Consider the following 8,698-nt stretch of genomic DNA (forward strand, 5'->3'; position numbering starts at 1 on the left):
TTTCACCCAAATCCGATTTACGGATTAACAGATATGTCAAAAACAGTTCTATGACATTCACATATACATATAACACGTCAATCAGATAACACATAACACTTATCACATAAGATATTCAATCAAATTTATTTTTCAAAGAAGGTTTGAAGTCAAAAGGAGTTTTCGGGCATTTGATATGGATTTTGAAACATTTTGTCGGAATTAAAACGGGTCAAAGAATCATTTTATAAATAAATAATCAATTTTGGATACTCGAAATCAAGTCCGAAATCATTTGAAATCAATTAACGAGCTTCAAACATATTTTAAAATAATATTTCAAAGCTCGAAACTATTTTTCGGAATTTTAAAATCATTTAAAATAATTAAATCTAATTAATAAATCAATTAAAATCAATTAATAATTAATTAAAATAATTAATCAATTAATATTTAAATTAATTGACCAATTATGATAATTAATTATTAATTAAAATCAATTAATGAATTAAATCAGATTTATTTTTGAATTAATAAATAATTAAAACTAATTTTTGAAATTAAAAATAATGAGTTTCAAAATTTAAAAATAAATTAAAATTAATATAAAACAGTTTTAGAAGTTTTGAAACTTCAGGGTTCGAAATGAGGATTTGCAAAGTTTCAGGGGTGACTAAATTGACAAATCAGGAACTACAGGGGTCCGATTGCAACGTTTTCAGAAGTTCGGGGGTCAAATTGCAAGTTGACCCCTTCAGTCACCGTCTTCGGCGACCTTCACCGGATTTTCGCCGGGAAACCGATACAGAGCTACAAACTCAACACCAAGGTGCAGATTTGAAGCTCTCTACACGAGGAACACGTTGGTGGCTTCAATTTTTATGATGGATGCGTGTGGTGGCCGGAAAATCGATCCGAAGTTCGCCGGTGGCGAGTTATTTTAAATTCCCGATTAGCTCGATTTCGAGCTCCAACACAGTTGATATATATATATGAAACGACTCTTCTAATCAAGCTCCACACGATGCCTCTAACCACAACAAGCCAGAATCATCCATTTGAAAGTTCCCAAATCCAATTGAAAATGTTCTTCGTGAGTATAAACCCTAATTTTCAATTTCGAAAATTAAACCTAAAATTAACTATGTTACCGACCTCCAAATCATGCATATGATATACCAAAATGATCATAATTCAATTCTCTACAACATACAATCAAGAAATCACATAAACATCTTCAATATCAAAAAGCCCTAATTTTAATTAAATTAATTCAAATTAAAAACCCTTAATCGATTCTCACCTGATAATCTCTGGATGTTTTTGATGCTAAAATCAGATTCTACTCCTCAAAACCTTCGATTTGGATACTTGAACACTGAAATCTGAGTCCGATAACGCTTCCGATTCTTCGTTTGAATTCCAAGAACACGAAGAACACTCTTTGGGTAAACCCGTATTTAACTGATATTATGATTTCCCGAATGAAATAAAATACGGTTAAGATTATTTATAGTTACGAAAATTAATACCCCTTTGGATCATATATGACACGAAAATACGATGTTCAATAGCTTAATACTAATAAAGCGGGTCCAATCGGTACCGGTTTTCGAGATAATTATTAAAACGGGGCTTTTTAAATCAATCATTAGTATGCGGGTCCCATTTGCACGTATTACGATAAAAGAAATAATATAATAATCAAAATATCTGTTTTCACGTATATCGAGACAACCAGATAATTATCGGTAATTAAAAGCCCGAAAAGCTCCGCCGGACCGACTCCGGGGAAAACCGTACTCCGGATCGAAAAAGTCAAAACATGAAAAGTGTCCGGAATATTCAAATTAGGCTAAAGATGAGTTTTGTCTAAATTTTCGGGAAGTAAAATCTCGGTACCGTTACGGGTTGACGGTTTTCGAAAAATCAGAATAATTAATAATTAAATACAATATACGCAATTAAATCCATAAATCAATCATAAAATCATATAACAACACATAAATCAATATGAAAATGTTTAAATAAACTATATTTTGTACTGAGCATATAAAAATTGAGAAACCCCAAATCTGATTATAATTAAGCAGTCAAATTAATATAACAGGAAACAATTAATTCACAGAAATTCATATAATATTCACATAATATTCACTAATCATCAAAATAATTACACGGATAATCCCAGATGTTACATCCTTCCACCCTTAAAAGGATTTTGTCCTCAAAATCGCTTAGGTGAACAAATGAGGGTACTTTTCACGCATATCACTTTCTAATTCCCAAGTTGACTCTTCAACCTTTGGGTTTCTCCACAGTTCTCTCACTAAGTTAACTACCTTGTTCCTTAGCACCTTTCCTTTTCTATCTAGGATTTCCACTGGCCTTTCTACATAAAATAAATCTGCCTCGAGTTCTACCGGCTCATATTCTATCACATGCTTCGAATCTGGATTATACTTTTTAAGCATTGATACATGAAAGACGTTGTGAATATGCTCCATTTGTGGGGGTAATGCCAATTCATACGCTACTTTGCCAACACGCCTCAAGATTTCGAATGGCCCGACTGTAACGTCTGTAATATTTGACAATATATATATATATATATATATATATATATATATATATCAGTATTTCATTTTGGTGATATATAAAATTTCGTGTTTTAATTGCCAAACTATGTGAAATTGACTCGTTTATTGTTACGTGACTTTCATAAATCATTAAAATGTACTTATATGACTTTTGGTGAATAATTCTCGCTACGCGATTAAATAATATTACTAGTTGCGACGGTTTTGACTTTATATTAATAAGAGTGATCGTTGTCGCTACCCGATTTAATAATAATAGAGATTTATATAATTTAGTGATATTTGATAAATTGCGAGTAGCCGATAAACTTTAACTTGTAAAATAGCGTTTCATTGTATATATTCTTCTAGAGATTTTACGTGTATTATATTCGTGTTTTATATTTATGTGAAATGTGACTATTAGAGCTCTACTTGTAATATTTCTTTTAAAATTCATTCCTTGTCCAAAATTTGTGAAAACTATTTTATTAAACTCCTAAAATCTCATATTGTTTGTGATATTAATTTCATGATTTATGGAGTAATACTTTAATTATTAAAACTCTTTCTTTTAATACTCTTTTAATCACACTTTTATTAATTATCAAAAGACTACATTACCCTTGCATGCATTTTACACCAACACTTGAAGAGAGGACAAGCAAGTCATTCTACACTCCACTACCACTAGTTGGTCAAGTCAAAACACAAGAAAACAAAGTATCACATGCTTCCACACTCCACTTATACATATACACCAACAACAAACAAACCCACTCCTCTCATCTCTCTCTTCTCTCTCCCTCACCCTCCCTCTCGGCTGAATCTCTAAACCCTCCCCTCTCTCCACCATTTTCTTCCATTCTTCATCATTTCAAGCTTTTGGAGGCCAATACTTTCATTATCTAAGCTTGCATCTTCACTTGAGGTTAGAACTTGTAATGCATGTTGAATTGGAGCCGAAATGGGGCTTTGATCCTTATGGATTTAGAGTCACCATTTTGGAGGTTCCTATATGATGATCTTGATGTGTTTTTGGTGAGGTTTTACATCTCATTTTAGCCAAAAAGCACTTGTTCATCACCCTCGGCAATGAACTTAAAGAGAGCCGAAGGGAATGGTTCGGTTTTAGCATTTTTATTCGAAATGTATGATGTTTTGTATGTGTTTCAAGTGATTTTGATCTTCTACTATGAGTATGTTAAGTGTTAGAGCTTGCATGTTGAGATTTGTTTAAGTTATATGAATATTATAGTGGTACCATGACCCCTGCATTCGAATGGATGCCATTTGTGGTAACTTGGAGTTTTTGTGTGATTTTGATTAATGCATGCCATGATTCTTGTGAGATATGGTTAGTTCTTAACATATATGATAGTTTAAAATGATGAATAATAGTTATTTGTGAGAATTACCATGTGTTATATTCGAATTTATGCATATATATATGCCCCTGAAATTCTGCTCTGTTTTACCTCTATATATGCCTCGGTTTTGTGCTCTTAGATGGTTAAATTTTGTAAGATCTTGCCTTGTGTGACTAGTCAGTAGGTGTATGTATATTGTAGAATAGGATTTGTGGCTTGGTTTGTTGGTATGAGGAGTTTTGGAGGGTGTTAAGGTGGAAGGAGTCACACACACACCATGGCAGATTTTTGCACCTTAGAAACCATGAGAAATAGATGTGTCATGCTTAGGCCCTCATAGGCCCAAGTCTCCTGGAGTCGGGACTTGATGTATACAAGTCTCCAGTAGCCTTAGAAGTCATAAAAACAATCATTTACATAGATGCACACACACATCTTTGAGTATAGGGCAGAACAGGGCACTTTAGGATTAATTGTATCCTTGAGTGGTTAACACCTTGTCATTGATGAGGCCCTCATGGGGCCTTGATTTAGATGAGTTTAGGGAAGTCTTAGGAAGCTATTTGAGTCATTGGATTGGTGTAGTGAGTGAGTTTAGTGAGTTTCAAGTTGGTAAGTTCATGGCAGTCCCCACAGCAAGTCAAGGTGCTCTGTGCCAACTTTGCATAGAGGCCCAAGGAGGCCTGAGCAAGGCCTTAGTGTCATTCCAAGTGCACAACTTATATTTAAGTCTTAAGTATCCATAGGAATCACAATTTCAGCAATGCACATGGTAGAAACACTTGTTTTTGCCAAAACCCCCAAGAGGTGCCAAACTGCCAAGGCAGAATGGTCACTTTGGTGCATTAGTTTTTGAGGACCCATATAGGCAAGGCCTTTGAGTCACACCACTTCATAATGTTAGTTTAAGATTGAGTCAACCTTTAGAAATTGGTTTGGAATCAATACCCTAAGTGGAGATGCCTCATTTCCACTAAAGAACACAAGTGTCACACATGGAGTCACATTCTAGTACCAACTTAGGATACATTGTATTTTAGTATGTCATCAGTGAGGCCTTGACCTCATATTGAGTCCATGAGTTAGTTTTAAGTCATATTAGAGAGTGCAAGTTATTTTAAGTCAATTCACTTAGTGTAGATGCATTCTTTTACCAAGGCACCCAGGTGTCGCCAAGGTAAGCATACTAGTGGGTCACTTAGGTTGCACTTCACTTGTAAGTCTTGGGAGGTGGGGCACAAGTGTGCCCTACTAATAATTGGTTAAGTTTAGGTCAGTAGAGTATAATTAGGAGGTATTGGTCTTAGACCTTATGTGCTACTTGATTATTTGCTCAAGTGATTTAAGTATAGTTAGAGGATCATTAAGTGATACTAGTTAAGTAACTAAATGCCATGCTTTACATGTTATGGGCATTACTTGATGATTATGTTACTTGTTTTAATTAATCTTAAGTGTATAATTTTATATATATGTATATATCTATTTATATATATATATATATATATATATATATATATATTTATACACGAAAGGGTAGTTAGTGACGAGGATACTACTTATTATAGGTGCAAGTAGGAGGCCAGGCAAGGAACCCTGTTAGGTCCTATAAACTTACTATATTAGTTTATATAATGAACACAATCAATCACACAGAATAACAATATAAGAGATTGAAAGCAGTAAACTCTTATTCACAAAGCTTAATCGGTCACAAAAACTCTCTCAGTGATTTATATATTATCACTAAGAGCTGCTAGGGTTCTGTAAAATATACTCGATAACTCAACTCGTATAGAGTAACCCTAATCTGTGTCTATATATACACAGTTACAAAATCAATCTCTGATTTGATATTCTATAAATCAGCTATGTATTCTATCAATCAAAGATTGCTACTGTTTTCTGTTTGGTTTCCATAGTCAGCAAATCACTCCTCCGCTTCTATCCTTCCTTGAAGTATATCCGCTTCTGAGCTCTTTCCACGTGTAAACTCTGACGAGTCTTGACTATGTAAACTCTGATCAGACTTTATTAAACTCTGGTCAGACTTTATTAAACTCTGATCAGCTTCCAGCTTAAACTCTGATCACTCCTGTTCTAAAACAAACTTTAAGAACATTAGTAATCATCAATTATATCTAACAATCTCCCCCAACTTGTGCATAAATATGTTATGTGCAAGTTAACAGATAATTGATGATGCCAAAACAAATAAGTCAAATGCAACAGAGTTTAGCTATATAACCATAACAGAAAACTTTTTAAACTTACAGATACTTTACTCCTTAGCTTCATAGACACCATGAGCTGTCTTTAAATATTCCTTGAGGAGTTCTCTTTCAGCTTCTGCAAGTGCTGTGATCATCTGTCTCTTGATCTCTCTTAGTTCTGGATCTGAAACTCCAGTTTGATAGATTGCAGCTCTAAGATCATTGATCTTGTTTCTTCTCATGTCTTTATCCAGCCTGATGTAGTAAGCTTTATCAGACTCTTCATTGAATGTAAGAGCACTGATTCCAGCTACTGTTTCTATTTTTGTTGAATTCTTCTTCATCTCAACTAGCTGACCTTGATCATTGAAGTACTTAGGAATAAAAGGTCCAGCATTCTTGTTTCCTGTTATACCCATCTTTCTCTTGATTTGATCCTTGATCAGATTTGAGATGTGCTGACATGATTTGTTCTTCACTTGAAATATGTACTGAACATATCTCAACTCTTCCCAGTGTTTAGCATAAAGATCAGCTTCAATAACTCTAAACACTGTTCCATCAGACATAAAGTATATGAGAACATTATCACCTCTGTCATTCTTCACCAGTTGAACTGAATCAAGCTTGTCCATTCTTTCTTGCAAAGCTCCAGTCTTTGGTGCACAGAGGGATGAGGGATCATTAGGCATTGATGTTATGCTCTGCTCAAATACTTCATATTTTGATCCTAACCCTCCTTTATTTCTTCCTGCTTTTTGATGAGAGATTGGTTGAATTGAACCCTTGTCAAATTTTATCTCAGTCATCAAACTAGGCTTTACAAATCCTGATAAAGGAGTGATAGTTGGTTTAAACACAACTTGAGCCTTGTCAGAGGTTGTATCTTTCTTTGCTTCCTCATTAACTTGAGCTGTGTCAGAGGTTAATTTTTCTTCTTGTGATTCTGCAATATGAGCTTTGTCAGAGATTGCAGCTTCTAATTTCTTTCCTTTTACAACTTGATCTCTGTCAGAGGTTGTAGGCTTCTTCTGAATCCAGCCTTTCTTAAGGCGATCATCTACTATGCTTTTGCCTTTGCTTGTATATTCATCTTCAGAGTATATCTTTTTGATTGGTAAACTCTGATCAGCAATAGTAGTTTCCTTGATCATTATTCCTTTTTCCTTTGGTCTGGCAGTTGATTTTGCAGGTTTCTGAATTTGTCCTGAGTTTATAGCTTCAACATATTCTTTCTTCAGTTCAGCTTCTTCTGCAGCAATCAACTCCAAATCCAATTTAGCTTCTAGATTTTCTTGTTCAAATATCATTCTAGCATATTCTTCATCAGTCATTGGTTTATCTGATCCAGCCACTGGTCTTTGCTTTGATCCAGATGTGACATTGTGTGTTGGAGCTGGAGCAGACTTTGAGCTTTGCTTAGACTGTTTTGCACTGTCAGAGTTTGAAACTCTTCCACCAGTTGCAGCTTGAAATCTCTTGTTCTTTGTGAAGTCATCCACATCATCATCATCATCATTTTTCTTTCTTTTCAGAGTTTGAGAAGTAGACTTGCATTTGACTTTTGCTACTCTCTCCCCCTTTTTGACATCATCCTCATCAGGAATCAGTACTGAGGTTATCAGAGAAAGTGAAGATTGGATGGCTTCAAGCTGTTTAGACATTGTCTCTTGAGTGGACTCAATGTTTGACATCCTCAGTTCCAGAGATTGATTTGCAGACACCAGCTTCTTCATGTCTTCCTTCAGAGGTAGTAAATGCGTTTTCTTGTCCATATTCTGAGTTTCAGACAAGTTAGCTACCTCTGTTCTAAGACCATCTACTGACTTAGATGTCTAAGCATGAGCAGTATGAAATGTCTTCAGATATAGAACTGTGGCTTTGAGGCTTGACATGACATCAGAGTTTGTAATTTTATTCTCTGCCAAGGATAGAAATTCTTCAGCCTTTACTGGCTCCAGAGAATGCTGGTGACTCAGCCAGAGTTTATCCCATACTTCATTAGGTGGATCAACCTGAAGATCCCTGGGAAGAGGCTCAGAGTTTGTCTTCAGAGTCTGCAGTCTGGCATTGTATTGACTGGTAGACTCCCACTTCTGTTATTGAAGAGACATGGGGACTTCATCCTCATTTTCATCATCTTCATTTTCATCATCCTCATCATCATCAGATGCAGGATCAACATCATCTTCAACAGGATCTGGAACAACATTCTCTTGATCTGCAGATTTTGATTTGCTGGGCTCTTCATCAGCCTTAGCAAGTGACCGCAATGCTTCCAATACTACCTTGTCAGAGTCTGCAATTACAGCATCTGACTTGTAATTTTCTGGAGCTGTATCATGAATTATGGCACCCTCAGGAAATTTCAATGGAGATTGAGGAATTGGAGTGGAGGGTCCATGATCAGAGATTGGAGTGTGAGGATCAGACAATGTTGTCCCAGCTTCAGTTGTAACTGGTTCCTTGCAGATTATTTCCTCATCTACTTCAGATGAAGTAGAAGATGCTGTAGCAGTAGAGAGTGGAACAGCTTGAAGAGGATGCACCATCAGAG

The sequence above is a fragment of the Daucus carota genome, chromosome 9, assembly GCF_001625215.2.
Source record: "Daucus carota subsp. sativus chromosome 9, DH1 v3.0, whole genome shotgun sequence".
NCBI lineage: Eukaryota > Viridiplantae > Streptophyta > Magnoliopsida > Apiales > Apiaceae > Daucus > Daucus carota.